Here is a 22,698-nt window from a genome sequence, read left to right on the forward strand (position 1 = left end):
TTTTGCCAACTCTCATTGGTCGACTATGCATACGTAATACGAAATACGTATTACGGTATTTTTCTCCTTCCCCATGGAGCTTATGTCTTTTCATTTTAATACCGTACAGATGATTACTTTCGATACACTCGGTGCCTTACTTGAGTTCACGTAACAACTTCAGCCAAAAAGTTTCCATCGGAACTCTCATCCGGCATTGAAGACGGATAAAGTGAAATATGTGGGTTATTTCACTTTCGGATATTATAATATGATAAGTTCTCATCTTAACATTCTGTTAAGGCGGCATTAATATTTTTAAGCTTGAGCTCTCAATTATCACCTAGATAATAAGCTTAAAATTGTTTTATCTCTATTCAACACACGGTAAATAGATGCGATTACCCCGTGTGAGTAGGCTAATCTCACATATGTCCAACATACCTTTTAAATACAATGCACAAAGCATTAACATGCATAAATATCAAATAGACTTTCATATTGACAAACAATATCATCAATCATTATTATTCAGGGAAAAATACAAATATTCAATACATTAACCTCTACGCAGTCCTAGAGTCTTTATATGACTTAAGAAAACATCTCTAGGAATTGGCTTTGTCATAGGATCTGCTAACATACTATGCGTAGATGCATATTGTAAGTTCACTTTCTTTCGTGCTACCATGTCCTTGACATAGTTATACTTAATGCCTATGTGTTTGGTCTTGCCACGAAACTTAGGATCTTTAGTGTAAGCCATTGTTGGCTGACTATCACAAAAAACCTTCGCAGGTTTTACAGCATCTTTAGTAACACCCAAATGATCCAAAAATCTTTTAAGCCAAACACCTTCTTGTGCTGCCGCCGATAATGCCACGAACTCGACTTCCATAGTGGATAAGGCTATACACTGTTGTTTCTTACTACTCCACGATATGGCACCATTATTCAGTAAGAACACATTTTCAAAAGTGGACTTCCTCTCATCCAAATCTCCTCCCCAGTCAATATCAAGTATAGCCTTCAAGGTGCAGATCACTTCCTTGATATATCAGAGAGTAATCAGCGGTTACTTTCGGATACCTCGGGATTCTCTTAACGGCAGTCCAATGTGCTTGACCTGGATTGGTTCGGTATCTACTAACCGGTTCAACCGCATAATAAATATCAAGTTTGGTACACATCATAGTGTACATGAGGCTTCCAACAACACTAGTATACGGAATTTTTTTCATACGGTCTTGCTCTTGTGGAGTCTTGGGACACATTTTTCGGCTCAATCCTTCATCTTTTGCAATAAGAGTATCAATGAGATTGCAATCTTGCATACAAAATCGTTCAAGAACTGTATTGATATATGTCTCTTGGAAAAGAGACAATAACTTTTCGAACGATCCCTAGAAATCTTGACTACGAGAATATACGTAGCTTCACCCATATCTTTCATTTCAAAATTGGAATATAGCCATCTTTTGACTATCTTGACAAACTCTATATTACTTCAGGCAATCAGTAAATCATCAACATATAATGATAAAATTACAAAGTGACCTTTGGACCTTTTGATATATACGCAATTATCTTTATTAATCATATCAAAATCATATGCCACAATGGCATTATGAAAGCGTATATACCATTGTCTTGAAGACTGCTTAAGGCCATATATCAATCTTAGAAGTCGATATGCCTTTTGTTCTTGACCTTCTTTGACAAACCCAACGGCTGTTCCATGTAGATCTCTTCTTCTAATTCTCCATTGAGAAAAGCGGTCTTTACATACATCTGATGTAACTCAAAATCCAAACTAGCCACTATTGCCAAAATAAGGCGAATTGAGGTGAATCTAACCATAGGAAAAAAAGTATCTTTACAATCAATTCCTTCCTATTTGTTATATCCCTTCACCACAAGGCGAGCCTTATATTTTTCAATCGAGCCATCAGCCTTACGCTTTATTTTGAAAACCCATTTATTCCCAATGGCTTTGCGTCTTTTAGGAAGATCAACCAATTCCCAAACATGGTTTGATTTCATTGACTCCATTTCTTCCTCCATTGCTTTCATCCATTTTTCCTTATCGGGGCAAGATAGAGCTTCATTCACATTTCTTGGCTCATCTTCTTCTAGTGGAGCTATCATGAAAGCTTCCCCTTCGATCTCAAAACGTCGATGAGGAACGCTTTTGCGACTAGTTCGTCATGGAGAAGATTGTACCCTAGGTACTTCACTTTCTGTTGCGCTCCCACTCGGATCAAATAATGGTATCGATTCATTAAGTGGTTGCAATTGAGACCGATTGGTACTTTAACCCCTCACTTCTCACATTGCTCCCACTTGGATCATTATATCCAGCAGTTCCATTATCCCGATCTAATGTATCAAATAGGGAACAATCTTCACCTATTTCGTCCTTTCTTGGAAAATCATTCTCTAAGAATGTGACATCTCTAGATTCAAATTCAGTCATACTTCCGCTTTCTTGTTCACCTACGAACACATATCCTTTAGAGTGTTACGAGTATCTTATGAAGATACTCTTTTTGCCTCTTGGTCCTAATTTTTCATATTTATGAATGGACTCATGAGTATGGGCAGCACAATCCCAAGGTTTGAGAAAGCTTAAAGCGGGTTTTCAACCTATCCACAATTCATATGGAGTAGAAGTGCCCGATTAGGAATGCATTCGGTTAAGTACATAGGTAGCAGTTAATAAAGCATCGCCCCAAAAGGCAATCGGTAAATTAGCTTGTGTCATCATGGACCTAACCATTTCAAGTAGGGTTCTAACTCGTCTTTCGGCAACACCATTTTGTTGCGGAATGTATGGAATAGATAACTGTCTATTTATTCCATTTTCATCACATAGATTTTTAAACACATCGGATAAATATTCTCGACCTCGATCGGATCTCAAATATTTTATTTTCTTACCTAACCGATTTTCCACTAAGGTCATAAATTTCTTGAAGCAACTCAATGCTTCTAATTTATGAGAAATCGGATAGACATATCCATATCGAGTATAATCATCAATAAATGTGATGAAGTACACGACTTCATGCCTTGCCCTTACATTCATTGGGCCGAAGATGTCGGTATGGACTAGTTACAAAGGAAATTCAGCTCTCGTACCCTTTCTAAATGGATTTCGTGTTGTTTTCCTAGCTAGGCAATATTCACAGATAGACAATTCAACTTTTTCAATGTTGCCTAATAAGCCGTCTTTGGCTATTCTCTATTGGCCAATGTGACCATGCCTAGCATGCCAAATATTCACATTATTTTTACTAGAATTGAAAGATGCAAATAGGGAATAACACACATTCACACTAATATTTTCAACATCTAATACAATAAAGCCATTCACAAAGTAACTTGAACCATAAAATGTTGTACCTAACAACAAATCCATACCACTATTATGGAAATTCATATTGAAACTAAGTTTGATTAACACCAATACGGAGACTAGATTTCGATGAATCTCTGGAGCATACAAGATATTGTGTAGGAATAAAGTGCGTCCACCATACATGTTAAGTTGGCAGGTGTCAATCCCTTTCACTTCCACTTTGGAATTATTTCCTACATAGATCCATCTCACTCCACTTGGAATTCGTCAAAATTCCACAAATGTACTTCTATCTCTGGCTACATGGTTTGTGGCGCCTAACTCTACAGTCCACGAAGGAAGAGATTCCATCAAATATACAGAACTAGATACAAAACTAATACTTTTAAGTGTGTCCGGGGTTTCTACCTTCTTCGGCTCAGTATAGTCGCGAGCAAAGTGACTCTTCTTGCCACGGTTATAACATTTCATCCTTGAAGTGTTTTTATTCACGGGACGCTTCCCTTTGCCATTCTTCAGAAACATTGGTTTCTTACCGGATGGTTCCGCTCCTTTACTTGCCCTCTTTATGAATTTACCAAGATGCTTGCGTTTGAAGCCCAAAGCTCCATGTGAGCTAGATCCAGCCACATAAACATCGGAATGTATTTTGGTTGCCAAAAGGCGATCCTCTTCTAGCTCTAAGCGACGCATAGCATCTTCGAAGGTTTTCACATTCTCATTGTGGGTCGGGTTGACTTTCATATGCTCCCAACTATGGAGCAAAGAATGGATAACTACATGTACCTGCTGTTCATCGGATAATATATTACCAGCATCTTTCAGCTCACTAATCATGTTTGACATCTTCCCCAGATGTAGCCTTATATTATGCCCATGTGGCATCTTATATGTGTTAAACCCGATGGTGAGCTATCTCAACTTAGTGATAGAGGTCTGTCCAAATCTTGCCTTCAATGCATCCCACATATCTTTAACATTCTCATGCTGTCTGAACTCTTGCATAATGTCATTACCCATACTACTCAGCAACGTAATGCGAGCAATCGAGTTCTTTTTCTTTCGGACAATGAAGGCTTCCTTGTCCCTTCTATGTTGTGCGGTGTTACCATCTTCTGGTTCGGTCATGATAAGGTTTAGAACTTCTAGTGCCTCAAGCTCTTCCAGCACATACTGGATTTTCATACTCCAGATTTCATAATTCTCTCCATTTAATTTCTCTCCTTTGTTGAGCTCAGCAATAATATTCTTTGATGTCGTTGCCATAGTATCTGAATATTAGACATTTTGCACGATTTTAAGTCTTTATTCAACAAATGCAATTGTATTTATGCATCTTGATTATATTGATATATTATTTCAGAAAAAATTCCAAAATCAATGGTACACTAAGTTCCCCATCATCATCTAGATATTCTAATCTAAAAATCCTATATCAATATAATCATCCATATATGTTCATCATATAGTTACTAAAAAAAAATAATGAGCACTCCCACTCGGATATATATAACATCATTGTATTAAACATATGACATGTTCATAACAGAATATATATAATTAAAAATATAATATCCATAATGAACATTGAATCAACAACAAGTTCCTAAAAATAAATCCTAACTCAACATAGAAATAAAACTATCAAGAAAAATCTAAAGGTAATTGCGCGTTGTGACCCTTATATTGGTTTGAAGATTGACCCGGGTAACTTCCCTTATCTAAGAAAGAGAATCTATAAGTTCTCTTGGAGGATTTTCAACTATATTAGGAGCCCATATCGGCACCTTAGGAAAACCTCTATGAGAACCTATGGTCTTACGCCAAGGCGCGTTGTGCCTACGCCAAGCCCATTCATCCCAAGTGATGACGTCTTCGTTACTCCGACCTTTATGAACTCTCGTAAGAAATGTAACATAAACAACTTATAAGTAGTAATGGAATCTATCTAATACACTTGAGTCATCAATCCATGCCATTCCTCGGGTATAGAATTCCTTAGAGCATAAAAAGCATCCATATAGGTTATAACACATCCAGCCCAAATAATCTCTTGGATCTTGTTGTTAACCGTTATCACATGGGTTATAATGTCACATACATTATCCTATCCGTAATGAGTCAATTGTTGAATCATTAAGGGCGAGTACTTGCTCGGGTTCCCTTGGTCTTCTTGGCGTTTTTGAACTTCGCCTTGCCCATATTTCCTTAGGTCCAAGTCTTGATGACATTGTTCCCGTAACGAGTGCAGAACAAAGTGGATTACTAAAATCCATCAATCAAGCGATAATTACGAACATATCGTAACCAATAATACTAAAATCAAATATCATACAAAACCCAATAGATTAACCAAGGTTTTTTTTTTTTTTGTCAACGGTCAAACCGGGTCAACCAGGTCAAGGTCAGACCGGGTCGGGTTCAAAACGGGGTTCGGGTCACGAGCCGAGTCCGGTCAATCCAAAATGGGCCGATCCAAATTTATTATTTTTTTTTAAAAAGAGTTGGATTTCGTATTGGGTCGGTTCGGGCCCAATACGCCGAAGTGGGCCGCAGCCACGTTAGCGACATGTGGGCCGGGCTCCCACGTACGCGGTATGTAGGACACGGGCTCGGTCGCTCACGTGCCGCGCACGTGGCGCTTGGCCGCCTACGTACGGTGGCCTCTCCGACGCATGTCGACGCGTGACCAGTTGTCCAATGTCCTCCAGCGACCAAACTCCCGTCAAAATTTCCGTCTCTTCAAGACAAAGACAATGGTATATTTAAAACTCAAATTTGATGAACAAAAATTGACATAAAAAAGGACGAAACGCCACGGCCTTGAGGGACTCCGTCCCATCGTGGCAGGTGGCGCCCATACGGCGGCGTCCGGCGGATTGTCGAGGCCGACGACCACTCAAATTGATCGTCTCGACGAGCTCGTTGTAATGGTATATTCAATTTACTTTTTTTTATGAACGAATCACAACTAAAATGCTATGAACAAGAACGACGCGATTAAGGTTAAAAATTCTTAAAACATACCAAATCATCACAAAAACGATTAGAAATCAAGTAACATACGCTCCGATACCAATGTTGGGAATTTACATTCCTATTCTACTTCAATCTAATTCACGGAAACATGCCCAATTGAATCACTTGAATCACCAATCGTGCAAAGTATATCACGAGGACATACCTTAATTGTCACCGGTTAAAAGCCCATTTTTGCGATCTCGGAGTTCCGTCGTTGAACGTCAATCGAGCGATAATCGGGATGAGAGTTTACGTTCTGTGTCTTTTGTTTTTTGAAAGTGATTGAACGTGTATAGTCAAAACGATAGGGAGGAAGTCGGTTTTATCATCTATTGAAACAACGTGACTTTACACGTCGGTTTCCTGTGATAACCGCCAAGGTAAAGTGTTGTTGCTCACATGGGCGCACACCGTAACCCTGTGGACCCCATTAAATATAATCCAATAGGGACTAATGATGATAATCCTTTGTTGATCGTTGGCTTCCTTATAAGATTGACTAAAAAATTAAGGTGAAGAGTCTTGATGTATAATAGGAAAAGGATATACTTTTATTAAAATGATTATTGTGGTCATATATGAATTGGAAGAGTTCTATGTGAAACCTGTGTATTTTGCCTTATTTTCAACACGAGGACTTACATGAAAAGCTTGGGAGTTATGTCGCAACCTACAAATCGAAAAAATCTTAGTTTAACGGATTATTAGGTTAATTAGATTAGTTAATCTAATTCGGACTCTCCTAAGTCCTACCAAATCGCAACTTAAGTTCAATTACATGCAAAATTTATTAATTTGGAGCCGCCACTAGTCTTTTGTGGTAGATAGATTAGAAATCTAAATAAAGTATTTGGGAGAAAATACTTTATTTTCATGCGAACCAAAGATTAAATGGATTCGGGGACATAATTACATTAATTTTCAATTACTGCCCTTTCGGTACCCTATTTTTATGAAAAATCCTTAGTTTGATTATTTGAATTTTTTTTTGCAATTTTCTCTTGTTAAACGCATTGCAAATGCAATCTAACTATATGATATAAAAATGTAATGACATGGCAAAACCATGCTATATGCGAAAATTAGCATGTAAAAATAACATGCAAATATGATGGAAAAAAGTGCATGAATGGCATGTATATTGACATGGCAAGAGTGCATGACGTGGCAATAATGACATGGCAAAATATGCATGACATGGCAATTATGGCGTGGAAAAATATGCATGATATGGCATAGTGATGTGCGACTATATGACATGCAATGACATTTTTTGGGTATTTTTGTGCATTTTCAGATTTATGAAAAATTGGGATAAAAAGCTATCCTAAATTGAAATAACACCTAAGTTAATTCAAGAAATTGATTTCTCAAAGTCTCAAATTTTATTAAATGTTATTTTCATGTAAGAAGTATGAGAAAACATGATTTAACTTAAGAAAACATGACATCTTTTTTAGATTTTTTTGGGAATTTATTTAAACTTATGAAAACAATGAAATTTGAAAATAAATAAATAATATTTCCCATAAAACACCTTTACATCCGAAATTTTTATTTTATTCACAACATTCTCCGAGATTGGGGCTAGCAAGTGAATATATTATAGAATTACTGTCGTCCCTATATACATAGGGCAAACCTTGAAATTCTATTTAGGAATTGTCAATCCACTCCTCAAGATCAAGGATTTGATGTATAATTCACACGTATAGGCACAATCGTACTTCGATATCGAAGTCATATGTTGCCTTTAACGTACATTTTCCGAGAGATAAGGCACAATTGGGGAGCACGTGTTATGGGCAAGATTATTTATTTAAGTGCAAATCATATTGTCACATCCCGACTCTCGAGCACACAACATCCCTACCAAATCACCACAGGTCATGAAGAATAACGTCACGGGCACGTTATCGACCCAATCATTTTATCCTTTTATTACGCAAAAGGAAACGTACAACTCCCAGACAAAATATCAAATAAGGATAGAAACGCATGAAAGCAACATAATCATTCAACCAAAAGACATTTTTCAATTCATTAATACAAATAGATGATTGTTAACCCTACAGAGCTATCGGCCTATACAACCTCATTCTTTGAGGTGGCTCTCTAAGATCAACAAAAAGATACCATGGTCGGGAAGGGTTAATCTCTCATCTACTCTCAAAAGAGAGGCCGCGTCACCCTCGGCCTAAGCATCAAAAGGGCTCTCGAAAAGGGGATCGTTACACGCCTAGGATAAAGAGTCCTGGCCGGAAGAGGGTATGGCCATGGAGGGCTCAAACTCCATGTCGAACTCGGGGTCCACTACCTCCCCGTCAGGTGTATCTAAATTCATTGGATCCCAAGCGGGGACGTGAGGGGTCAAGTTAGGTGACCCCTTAAATCCATGAAGCGGGTTGAAGAGCTGGTCCTCATCACGAAAGAACCAGGTTTTGAAGAGGTGCACCACTAAGTGAGGCAACCTCTCATCCACCCAAATTATCGTGACGTGGTGCTTCCGGACATCCTCCGTGCTCATGATCGGATAGTGGATGATATAAAAAGATCGATCAATAGAGACGCCGAATCGGACATGTCTCTCCATTACTTAGGACTTGAAAGTGTTAAACAACGGAATGAGAATAATCTCGGTGAGTCAACGTCTAAGCTCGGTTAGGGTGTTGATTTCTCAGAGCATTCTATCAACCAAACACAAAATCATAGTGTATACATTAGTTACATGCAAGCTTACCAGCCTTCATCATACACCATGCAATGCTTGACTTGATCGAACGGTCACATCGGAGAACCAACTGGCATGGCATCACGTCAACTTGCATGCATAGGACACCGGATAAAGTCTATTTATTAACAGCTAACCCACACGATCGGCGTGGTCGGCGTACACCACTATTGTAGCCTAACACTATGAGTGGCAGTGTGACATTCTGAATTTCCTACCATTTTGAGACTATTGAATGAAGAATATCTATCGATGTAATTTAGTTTTATTTCGCTTAGATATGATCAATCCCGAGTACACTAACCAAAAAGGGAAAGGCTAACGCACAACAAGGTACATGACCTAGGAAACTCGAATAGGAATTGGCATTTTGACCATAAGAATTGCCGAGGGAATATTTAGAACCGGTAAAGGTTGATCTAAGGGCGATTATGGAATCCATTGCTACCATTATACGATTGGAGCATGGGTGATTCCGCTTAACCATCATATAAATTTGCGAGACTTTCCTAAATCGAACTCTAACGATCGAGACCTAAGGAACTAGTGATAAACCTTTGCAATGACATGACACAAAAATGGCCATGACTTGAGTAAGCCTAAGAGTGATGAAAATCACTAAGTCGATACACATAACGTCGTTGCAAAAGCCGTCTGTCAATTTGAGATAGATCGAAGTTATGTTCGAAAGAAAATGAATCGGGAGATGGAATCTCGAAATTGGGACAATGGAAATGAAGAATTTCAACATTGGATATGAATTGGACATTGTCTCATCGATGGTAATTTTATTTGGAAAAGAAATCGAAATTTTGGGTGACAAGTGTAAAATTACCATTTTACCCCCTCAAGCCTTAACCTTGCATTAAGTTACTTGGAGGGCATTTTGGTCATTTGGCTTTCCTCCATGGCTATCGAAAATGTGAGAAGAAGAGTGGTCAATGGTAGTCGATGGCTTCAAGATAATTATGAAGAGAAGCCAAGTGCCAATTATTGAAAATTAGCCAAAATTGACCCATTTTGAATTACTATTCACTCTTTGACCACACCAATAATTAGTGGATTTACACTTTCTCTCTCCTCACTTCAGCTGAACACACTCTCTCTCTTCCTCTCCACGTTCTCTTCTTCTTTTTCTTCAATTTCCTCACGAACAGAATCTGTTCTGCTCAATTGGCTGCTGCCTACTCCAATGCCCTTCACTGTTCCAGCCATAACTTCTTCTTCCGATGTCTCCTTGAGGTAAGACCACCGCCATTTGAAATATTATCATCTTATCTTTCTAGGGATATATCATAAGCTCGATTTGGCCCGGTAGTTTTTTCCGTTGGTCTATTTGAATGGACAAAGGTCCAAACGAGGCAGCATCTGACCCGGTTTGAGAGAGAACCTTCTTGCATCGGTTTCAAGAGCTCATTTGGCTTCCAACTTGCGATGAGACCTTCTAAACATGTTGTACTTGAGTTGGCTGAGTTAGGATTGTAAATTTAGTTGAGATTTGAGGAGTTTTCATGGTTGATTTGAGGTGATTTCTGGAGGACAGAATCTGACAGTTTGTGCGCCTAAAGGAATCATATTGATTAGAGGTCTTAAAGGCATTATTTTGACTTCAAATTTTTGGTGAACATGCTAGACATGTAGATTGAGGTTTTGGCAAGTTAATTTCATGATAAATTGAAGCTTGGGATTTATTTATGGACTGATTAATATGAGGAACAACAAAATCGAAAACTGCCATGTTTTGGAACTGAGTAAACCGAATCAATTAGGGAGTGTGGATGGTGTCGCCTCATCTTAAATTCATCGTTAAGGCACCTTAGGATGTTAATTGATGTGTTGGCAAAGCATTGGCACAATGGATTTGAGAAATGAATGAGTTTCGATGAAATGACGTAATTATTTGACTTAAATAAAAAAAAATTAGGAAGATAAATTGTTCTTGGAAATACAAATTTTATGCAGTTAACAAACGTATTTTTTATTTCGGGAATAGAAATTTTGTTCAGTTACTAAACGCGCTCTAAGGAATGGAATAAAAAAAAATTAATCTCGAATAAAATTGATTTTTTGAATCGGAATTATTGCCAAACACAAAATAGTCGGAAATATAATCATGACGATGTGACTCGAACTTGTGACCAATCAAGTTGGAAAGTTCTAGCCAACAAGTCTATTCTATTTCATTGGATGGCCCATCTTTTGATGATCTTATACTGTAATTAAGTAAATTAACTTTGAAAAACACGATCATCTTAAGGAGCATTGGTCTTTATTGCAGTCAAAAGATGGACCTACCAAGAGGGTAAATAGTCAAAAGGTGCCTCAAAACGGAGAAAATATTCAGTGGTTGTTAAGCTCCACGTCAATTGCACATATGGCACAGAAGAGCAAATGTGGATCATTGAAAATACGACACATGGCGGTGAGGAGAGAGAATCGAAAAAGAAAAATTTAGCCCACTCAGATTTTCCTCTATCCTCTGTTGTGCCTGTGCTGCTCTACAACATCCCCCGCAATACTCCAACATTAAATGCCATCCTCCTCTCTCTCCTCTTTTCAAATTCCTTTCTCCTTCTTTAGGGTTGAGGCAAATCCGAGCATCAGAAACGTCGTTGAGGCAGTTTTTGTATAACACTGCTAACCATAATATGATCCCCGAAACACCTCTGATCCCGAAACGGAGACCTCTCTTCAAGCTCTCGCCTTCTACCCCACCGTCCTCGAGCTAGGTCTCTTCTTCCTCTTTCAAAGTACTCGCTCAAACCGAGAGAGCCGATGGTGGTGAGGTTGCGGAAGCGGACCCCCCTACTTCTTCCTATGGTGATTCTCTTGACCATCGTATGAGGGCCTCGATTCCTTTAAATGGCAATGACCCATTTATTCGTTATCAAATGTACCATTATTTGTATATGCTACTTAGTAATAATTTGATACGGTCTCTATTGCAAAGTTACTTCCTTTTTTCATTTGGGTGTTTTCTTGATCGATTGAAAGTATACAATCACTATATCCAATTAGCCAAATCTATGTTTTTGTTTCCTGTGGTGGAAAAAATTTGAAGTCTTTCGAAACTAGCATTTTGAGAATTTCACATTAGAATTTGTGCATCATTAGTACTTTGAAATGGGTCATTTTATCTAATAGTTTGAACCATGGAGATTAGATTATAATTTATTGGCTGCTTACCTCTTGTATTTGTTTTCCTTCTCAAGGATCACTCTCTTTTGCTCATACACAACTAGATTTTCTGGAGCAACTAATCGCTTCTAGTCCGAGCACAACAGTGAATGCCGAGTGAATTTTTCCCTTTTAAAGGACATTCAGGTACTGTGCATTTGTTGCGAATATTGGAAGGAGGAACCATTGCTAACTTTGAATGCATGTATGGTGACTAGGCTACAAGAGGTAGATAAACTTTAAGCTTAAGCCGGTTTCTATATGGACAAACAAAAACTCTTGCACTGACTTACATTTTTACTATTATTCAATAGATAATTTCTAGTCGTCGATAGCTAATTCGACTTGTTCTCGATAAAAATGGGTATGACTTCTCTATTTTGATTTTAACTTTGTCTAGAGTTGTTGCGACCTAAAATGAAATTTCCTAGGTTAATGGATTATCAGGCTAATTAGAAAACTAACCTAATGCGGACTCTCTCAAGTCCTACCAAATCGCAATTTAGGTTAATTCAAATGATTTTAACTTTGGAGTCGCTACTAACCATTTTTGGTAGGTTGGTTAGAAATATAAATAAAATAGCGGGAGAACTATTTTATTCCTACGAACCGTAGATTAAGGATTCGGGGACTTTGTTACATTAACTAATTAAAGTTAATGTCCTTTTGATACCTTAATTCCATGAGATGTCCTAAATCGACGACTGAAGCTTGATTGAATTTACTTTAAGCTTGTACAAGGTTTTTTATGTTTTCATTTATTTAGAATGAATGCAATTATATGAATGAATGAATGCAGTGAGACTATCTAAAATGACGAGATATGCAAAGCATGCAAATTTAGAGTCAAGTTACCCTATATGCAAAAGTTAACTACTCAAATTAAGGCATGCAAATGATATATGGCCTTTATGTAACAACAATGGCTTTAAGCAAAAATCATGGAAGACATGGATGGTATGCAAGCAATCATAGAAGCGAACAAATTAAATGTGTAAGTTTAATTTATTAGCTTTAAGAACATGAAGACTAAACATGATTTCTACATAGCATAACACATAAAAATGACATATCAACTGATGCATGGCATGAATTTCGGAAATTATAATGAATGATTATACAATTTTCGAAAATATGGTAGGTGATGCATTGATACTTGAAACATGACATATCATATAGCATGAAAATATGCATGGATGATATAAGATATGCAAAGGAAATATGATATGATAAGATATGCAAGATACGATATGGAATATGCAGAAGATAGGAGATGAGATATGGATATGCATGATATATGCAAAAAAAATACGTAAGATATGTATGAGATATGCAAGACACCATGAGCTGATTTTTTTTGGGTTTTATGATAATCGAAATATGCATAAGATCAAATATATGCATGGATATAAATGATATATTAAAAATATGAAATGCAAGATATGATACACGAAAATATGAAGTGGATATGCAAGACATGCATAAAATTCGAAATATGCACAAGAATTATGTGAAACATCCAAGATATGCTAAATATGCAATAAGATAATGCGAGATAAGCATGACAAATTTTTTTGATTTCTGTCCATTTTCTTTTGAATTCTCGGCCAAATTAAGGGTATTATGATTTGATTCTCTTGATTTAAATCTTCAAAAAAAAAAAAGATCCAATAAGATTAGGTTTCTAAGAAACCATATCTTCCTAAAACTTTAATTAGATAAGGCTTCTAAGAAACCGTATCTACTAAATTTTTAGGTATCTTAAACATATGGAATTAAATCAAGACATGTCAACCAAGAGGACATATTCCAAGTAAAGAAAGATAGCATCAAGATCGACACAAATATCCACATCTTGTATTTTTTCGAAAATAGTGATATTCATAAATCTAAATACGGTTTTTTGAAGATAGCGAATCGGATCTAAACGGCGATAGATCGGCTTAACTAAATTCTCATATTTACTATGTTGGAGGGTCGTATCCGAAAAGTGACGGATAAGTTTATCCAACTCAACATAGATGTTGCCTATTAGGAAAATAAAATTTCCTCATTTAGATTTAGAATTTTTTTTTAATTCTGAAATATGTCCAATGAGTCCAATTAAAACCCAATTTTTGAAATTTGTGATAAAATTAGGGTTTTGATGTTTAGATCATACAAAAATAATTGCTTCTCGATTTTTCGAAAACCCGCATTTTTGCCTCATTGACAGCATCATACACATGTAAAACAGCAACCAAAAAAAGTCCAAGACTCACCATTTTTAGCTCCCGCCAAATTCTGCACGAGTTAGTGGCTATGAATAACACAAAAAGGGCTTGTTTCGGACAAAAACATGTAATCAGTGCAGAAACAGCAGCAAAACAGCAAGTAAAACACTCTGAAACATGCTTGAATTAACCCTAAAAAGTGTAAGAGTGTTACCTTGAATCGCTCAAAAAAATCTGCACGCACAAAAGCTGCGAATTCACCTCTAAGCCGTGTTGTTTTTGACTCCAAATAGCAATAGAATAGCCCCCTAAGAGCAGCAAAATTACTTTCTGGACTGCAGCTCCGAACCGCAGCAAATTCTGCATTGAATAGTGGTTGAATTGCACACGAATAGAGCTGGAAATGCCTGGACAGCACCTAAAAAATAGGTTTGGTCAATGCTGTGTTTGGATGCCCGATCGGTGATGGTGCAGTGGACTATGGCGCACAGGATTGGTGGTGGACAGGAACTCCTTGCTCTCCCTTTCTCACATCAAATCTTGTGACTCACCGGATGCAGAAATTTTTCAAGCATAAAATTTCACGAACGTAATGAATTGCCCCTCTCAAACCCCAGGCTAAGCTTCTTATTTATAGAGAAAATTGTTGCAAGTTTGGGGCCTAAAGTTTCTTAATTTTGTAAAATAGTCCCAAGTATAAAACATGACTTAAATCAAGTCCCAAAGGGCTAAAATACATCAATTTGACTTCAATTTAAATCAGAATTTTCTGCCCTCTCCTATGGATTGAGCTTGCTGAATTTCACATCTAATTTTGGGCTCAATTGCACAATATTTTCAACTAAATATGCATTTAAATTAAGCCTTTTCCCAAATTAAAACATTAAAATGGATAGAATTAAGCTTAGAATAAAGATTCGGCACACACATTCTTACCATGGTAAAAAATTTCATGATGCATTTCAGTCGCCTGTCAAATAGAGCACAAACCCGTACCACCAATCCCAATAATGCAAAATGTAATGCGTTAATGAGAAAAAATAAAATATGCTATGCAAGAAGATTATTTTGTTGTGAGAATTAAACTTAATTCTCATTTTTATGAAATATGAATGATTTAAGGAAAGCCAAAATGTAGGTGTCAACAAGAGTTTATCTTTCTTCTTAGAATGATTATATTTTTTTTTAAAAAAAATTCTAGAGGCTGCAAAGGATGATATCATCGTGCATAATGTTGATAAAGAATTTGAATTTAGAATTGGCATGACATTTGCTAATGAGGATGAAGCTCGTAATGCATATAATGCATATGCAATTTGCAAGGGATTTGTAGAATTGGCATGAAATTTGCTAATGAGGATGAAGCTCGTAATGCATATAATGCATATGCAATTTGCAAGGGATTTGGAGTACGAAGAGGACAAAAATCAAACAATAGCAAAGGAATATTGCGAATATGCACATTTTTGTGTAATTGTGAAGGATACTCCCCACCAATCCTACCTTATGAACAAAGCGATGTTTATAGGACCGTGAAAAGAACCGGATGTAAAGCTTGCATTAAATTCAAAATCAAAGATGTAGTTTGTGTAGTTACCAAATTTGAGGGGGTTCATAATCATCCATTCATTGACGATAAACAAAAACATCTCATATAGTCATATCGGCATATAACATAAAGTGATAAGAGTACTTTCACTTCTTTGGCTAGGGCCAGTATAAGGGCTGCGAAAGCGTATTCATACCTTAGTGGTGAAGCGGGGGGACAAGAGAATGTTGGCTTTACTTCTCGTGATTGTCAAAATTTCTACCAATCAAAGAGAAGGGACCTGATTAGTGCGGGTGATTATCAAAGGCTCATCAATCATTTTAATTGCTTACAAACATATGGAAGCAATTTTTCTTATACTTTTCAATTGGAAGAGGACCAAAGACTAACCAATTTTTTTTTTGTCTGATGTTGTATCCAAGCTAGACTACGAAGCTTTTGGAGATGTTGTGATATTTGATACTAGTTACCGCACAAATAAATACAATATGATATGTGCACCTTTCGTTGGCTTGAATCATCATTGGAAAAATGTTTTATTTGGATGTGCATTTCTATTAGATGAAACTACTACTTCTTTTGTATGGGTATTTCAATCCTTTTTAAAGGCAATGGGTAATAAAGCACCCAAGACTATTTTCACCGATCAAGATCATGCTATGGCAAATGCCATTGACACTTTTCTTTCGAATACTATTCATCGTCTACGTATATGGCATATTGGGAACAATTCTACGCATCATATAGCACATCTTTTGAGATCACCGAGCTTTCATGATAAGTATTGGCATAAGCTTTTATATCAATGCGAATCTAAACTTGAAACGGAGAACATTTGGAAAGCTATGTGTCACGAGTAGAACTTAAGGGACAACAAGTAGTTGGATAATTTGTATCGCTTGCATCATAAATGGTGTCTTGTATTTGGTCGGGATAATTTTTCTACGGGTTTTAGATCCACGCAAAGAAGTGAGAGCACTAATAGTGTCTTTCAAGATATGGCATGTAAGACTATGACTTTGTCTAAATTTGTTAGTCATTATAGAAGCAAGAGAAAAAATGTGCAATGCTAAAGTTACTGATGATTTTGAGTGTGCTCGAGGAAAGCCGCAAATTATGGTTGTAAATAGTGGAATATTGAAAAATGCTGCACATGTCTATAGTCATGTCATTTGTAGAAAATTCCAGGCTGAGTTCTTACATGCTATGTCTGGACATATTCCGAGATCGGATACAGATGAGCCGTTGCACACTTATATATTGGGCGCTGAAAGTAGTGAAAGAAAGTATATTGTCCATTTTTTTCCAAGCAATTCTACCATTGCATGTAGCTACAAGTTATTTGAGATGCAAGGATGTGTATACGGGCATGCTTTATGCATATTGACACATGTTGCAAATGTTACAAGCATTCCATCACAATACATTTTGAAGAGGTAGAGAAAAGTTGCAAAAGAAATTAGTCTTTGTGATGATGTTGGAGAAAGCTTTCATGATGTAATAAAGTCAAAGACATTGTGCTTGAAGAGGTTGATGCAATTGTCTTTCAGTGTTATGAGCATCGGTGCGAATCATGATATTACGGAGAAGATGGCAACATCAAACTTGTTACTTCTCCGCTCCCGTATCACGAACAAAATGCAATCTCTCACAGGTAAAGATGATGTTCATTTCTTGTTGGAAAATGATGAATCTGAATATGCAGAAAATTGTGGAATTCAAATACTCGATCCCCTTCGAAGAAGGCTAAAAGGTGTAGCAAATACTCGGTTGAAGAGCACTAGTGAGAAACAACAGAGAAAGGAATCTTCATCAACAGGAGGGACTTGACCCCGGGTGCATGATGTGAGAAAAGGCCTTTCTTTCTGTTTGTGGTTCATTGATGTGTAATTATGTGTTGTTGGTTTTTATTTTTCTTTTTATGATTAAAGCGCCTAGCATTATTTGATGCTATTTACCATGAAACAACAATCAAATTTGCCATTTTCTTTTATGTTATATATGTAGGTCTATCCAAGGATGTTACCAAGGTGTCTTCAAATGTCTGCTTTAAGTACTCATGTCCTTTGTCTAGCTTAGTTTCCTCTCCATTTGCCTACTAATGCTATAACTCTTGCTAGATCGTTGGTTCCACTAGTCTAAAAGTTCCTTATATCATTGGTTCCACAAGTATCGGCAATTAATAGGAAAATATGGAGCGTTTTCAGCTGCAATTTAATTTGAAAATGGTTCTATTTTGTTTGGCAACTAATTTCTCTTTTTTCTAGATGAAGACAAGAGCATGCGTTAATGGTAGGATATCAACAAAAGGCAGGAAGAAACAATTTAGACTTAATGCTATTTTTTTTATATCAAAGCAACAATTTATGTTGGTTCTTGCCGCAACCAAGATGAAGCATGGATCACTAGGCATACGTTTAGCTTTTTGGCGGGAAGAAATGAGGAAAACACGCCTTCTTCATTCGTCAAGTAGAGGGATTTTTTGCTATAACCTATCTTGTCATCTTACATTTTTCTAAAGTTGCGGAAACTTGGTTCCGCCTTGCTTTTGGGAGATGACAATGTTGGAGTAGAAAGAATTACGTACACATAGCCTATTGATGTATGTTGGAGTAGAAAGATTTACATACGCAAACCCTATTGATGTCTACATAACACTGCATAGTTTGATGCATCAATGTGAATTCAAAAGGTTATCAATTCATGGCTGCTGATAAATTCGTTGTTTAGATGTTCAAGTTAGCATCGGGTTTATTGTATCTGCCTAATGACTCAAAGCGGGGCTTGATAAATTCATTGTTCGGATCGTTATCAAGAGCATTATTCAAGGGCTTGGTTTCAAGTCCTCTTGTTGTGCATAGTGATGATAGGGTAATCAAATTGAGTCAACCCGACATAGTACCAATTTCAAACGCGAATTCACTTCGACTAGATTATGGAATCAAGAAAGGCAATAATTCATTATCCTCTAAGTTTCTTTAAAATCATAGTAAGCCAAGTTCTACACAACCATCAAGATTGACTCCTGTAATAACCTATATAGTAACATAGAAATCACAATTCCAAGGAGGAAAGATAAGATGACTCCATATATTATTAGTAGTGGCATAATAAAGCCTATTTTTCCTCTAACTTCTTTCAATTCTCCTTTCATGATTGTCCATTCTTCATTTTTGCTTGATGCCTCTCCGGAATTGATTGTGTCCACATTTTTAGGTGAATAGATCCTGCATTCCTCAATATAATCTTCAACCCATTGCACAAACCCTCGACAATTATATATCCGAACAAAAAAAACATAGGGTAAGAAATATCAAGTATTCATATGTCACTACATGCACAATATAGTAAATTGATACACTTACCTTACAAGTCAAGGCATAATATAATCTTCCTCAATTCATCGGATTCTTTTGCACTTTTTTAATCGTGCTTAATTTCCCTTGAGGACATGGTCATATCTTGGATGGAAAATCAACCGACCAATTTGAAGATCTTCGAGATGTCACACTGAAACAATAATATAATATAATCAAATTAGATTAGATAATCAAGCACAACAATCTAATTGTAAGCATAGTTAGTGGAGAATATAAGAAAATGTACTCTTTGAAAGGAGAAAGACCCAACCCTTACTTGACAGTTGCAGAAGAAACACTATGTAAAAGATACAAATAGCTATGTGGCTCTAACAATAAGCTCAACAGAAATGGGCATGGTTTTGCTATTGTTCATTGGAGAATGCTGATTTACAATGAATTAGTTGATTACAAGTTGTCCACCAAGTTAAGCAGCATTAACTCACATTTTCTTAAGGTCAGCATTCTTCTACAAATTTTTAGGCATCTAGTATTATCTCAATTACTCAAATCCTATTATTGACATACTAAAGATCCAACTTATCCATGCAATAGTAGCGTAACATATTATGATAAGCAATGTTTTACGCTGCTTGCACCCAGCAGTTAGAGGGCAGCACTGGATTACGTACTCTAAACCTCAATAAATTCTGAAATGTTGGGGATGTGGGAACCTACTTGATGACTGAATGTCCGAGAAGGCTCTAGAGGTAGCTATAGCGGGAGAATTTGAAGCCAAGGACGAGCTCCTCTGTTCTGCAGACGTGATCTGGTGCGCTCTCACGCTCAAATTTCTGCCGACGGCAACGCAAGGGAAGAAATAACAGCGTGGTCTAGTGCATGAAGATTTCTGTCGAAGGCAACGCGAGGGACGAGCTCCTTCACTCCACAGCCGTGGTCCAGTGCATTTGAAGGGGACACGGCGTGAACAATGACGGGCTCCTCTTCAGCAGTTCAGTCCATGCCTTCCCAACTCCTATCCCCTTCAAACATTTCAAAATCGCACGTAGGCTGTAATCAAAATAGCACACTAGATCACGTACTGTAAACCTCAATCGATTCTGAAATATTGGGGATGTGGGGACCTACTTGACGACGGAAGGTCCGAGAAGGCTCTGGAGGTAGCTGCAGTAGGAGAATTTGAAGCTAGGAACGAGCTTCTCCATTCTGCAACCATGGTGTGGTGCTCTCTCACGCTCAGATTTCGGTAGGAGGCAGCGCAAGGGAAAAAGTAACAGCCGTGGTCTGGTGCATGAAGATTTTTGTCGAAGGCAACGCGAGGGATGAGCTCCATTCCACAGCCGTGGTCTGGCACGTTTGAAGGAGAAACGAATTTGATTGCCTCGACGATGTCCCTCCCGCTCAGATTTGTCTCAACCCTAAAGAAGGAAAAAGGAATTTGAAAAGAGGAGAGAGAGGAGGATGGCATTTAATGTTTGAGTGTTGCAAGGGACGTTGCAAAGCAGCATAGGCGCAGCAGAGGAGAGAGGAAATTTGAGCGGGCTAAATTTTTCTTTTTCGATTCTTTCTCTCACTGCCACGTGTCATATTTTCAATGGTCCACATTTGCTCTTCTGTGCCACATGTGCAGTTGATGTGGAGCTCAACAACCACTGAATTCTTGTGCAATTGACATGGAGCTCAACAACCACTGAATATTTTCTCCTCTAAACGGAGTCTTCGTGCGAGACTGTGACTTTTGTCCATCTCAAGGCGTGCCTTTCCATGCAAAGTTTCCAAAAAAAAGTCGTGGGCTCCGTGTACTTTCACAGTTTATTCCATACCACACTCTCAACTTTCTTGTTTAACCGGGAAAAAAGTAGTCTTAGCATCGCTCGGTAAATGAGATGAGTCGTTTTACGCAAATTGGAAGTTTATGTCGTTTTGTGGCAAGACCAAAATGGAAGTTCAATTGTCCAATATTTATAAACTATTCAAAGTTCGAACTGCCATAAATCCAACGGTGAGCGCTAAGGCGTGATTGCAGTACTCATTACTCACACTATAGGAATGCGATGATAACCTTTTGGTGGGATTGATTCACGACACACAATTTGTATCATTGAAAGCGCTAGTATTGGAGTTTAGTAATTCTACGTGTTACCGATAATCCAATTTGCATGTGAAAGAAAGTATGTTAAAATATGTCACATCGCTTGTATATAATATTGCAAAGGGTCCTGTGCTCATATGCTCTCCCTTCACGTGTTGCTTGAAGTTTTCTAGGTTGGACTTTCTCACAAAAGCATGTGATGTCCCAAATGCTCCTTTTAGGGTACACTTCTCTCGTTTTAACATCAAGAAACGAAAATTGATTCAGTAAATTATGAGGTGCAATATAGATGAATGATTAAGACATTCAAATACTCGTTTAGAGAACATATTCACTTTTCGAATTAATTTTGAACCCCATTTTCTCTCGCTAGTATTGCTCTCTTTTGTTTGTTTATACTGTATAGGTGCGTAAGTAGAAAGGTGTCCGATGACTAAAGCTTCACACTTAGCAAAGAGCAGAGCCAAGAAGAATTCTGGATCGAATTTGTGTTGGCTATTGCTAGATGCCTCCAACTCTTCTTTGGATATCCTTCCATGTGGGAGATCTGTTGACTTTTGTATGACAGCGACTAAGTTGACGTAGAATTTGTTAATATTTACCCTCCATTTTTATAATTGATTTCACCGTATTGTTCAGCGGAATAGATATTATCAAGGCAAAACTCAATTTGTCTTGAATATGGGCAGAAGGAACCAGTAAAATCTCTATTGGCCAGGATTAAAAGATCAATTGAAATATTTGAAGCATGCCCAGCATTTATTTGCTCAGACGGTTGATGAGCTGTCTAGGAAAAGGCAATTAAATGCCTTGTTCTCACGATGTAACCAACGGCTATACTTTCACTCCTTTCCTTGTTAGAAAATATTTTCTTAGTAATGTCTTTAAGTGAAAGATTCCAGATAATGGGTTTCTCACATACAAACTTAATGCACTACAAATGAGGACGATGTCCATATTTGTAACCACTCCTCTGAAGGAAAGGGTGAAAAAAGTGACCAATAGGTGTTGAATTTATGTGATTCAAGCTTTCGTTGATCATGCATGTCTTTATAGGTAAAAAGGATGTGTAGAGGTCCACAGAAGTCTCACACCTGTTACGAAATTTGAAAATTTATTTCGTAGCGTCACCTAAACTTTAAGATCCGATATTGATGAATCTGTCACTGTAGCCTTGTTGATAAGGTGTCAACCGTCCATGTACTCCACTCCACACGAGATAGCAAGGGCCAAGATCGTAAATTAGTCAAATATT

At 37.4% G+C, this 22,698-nt stretch overlaps 1 long non-coding RNA gene across 1 annotated transcript; it reads left to right on the forward strand.

Annotated features, from left to right (window-relative positions):
- The first annotated feature begins 1,189 nt into the window (after window positions 1–1,189).
- LOC125315947 lies at window positions 1,190–19,833 on the forward strand. The gene is made up of 3 exons (XR_007199275.1): window positions 1,190–1,200; window positions 11,437–11,441; window positions 19,675–19,833. It is a non-coding gene; the product is annotated as an uncharacterized LOC125315947 (long non-coding RNA).
- The last annotated feature ends 2,865 nt before the right edge of the window (window positions 19,834–22,698 follow it).

This window comes from Rhodamnia argentea, chromosome 7, assembly GCF_020921035.1.
Source record: "Rhodamnia argentea isolate NSW1041297 chromosome 7, ASM2092103v1, whole genome shotgun sequence".
In the NCBI taxonomy this organism is placed as follows: Eukaryota; Viridiplantae; Streptophyta; class Magnoliopsida; order Myrtales; family Myrtaceae; genus Rhodamnia; species Rhodamnia argentea.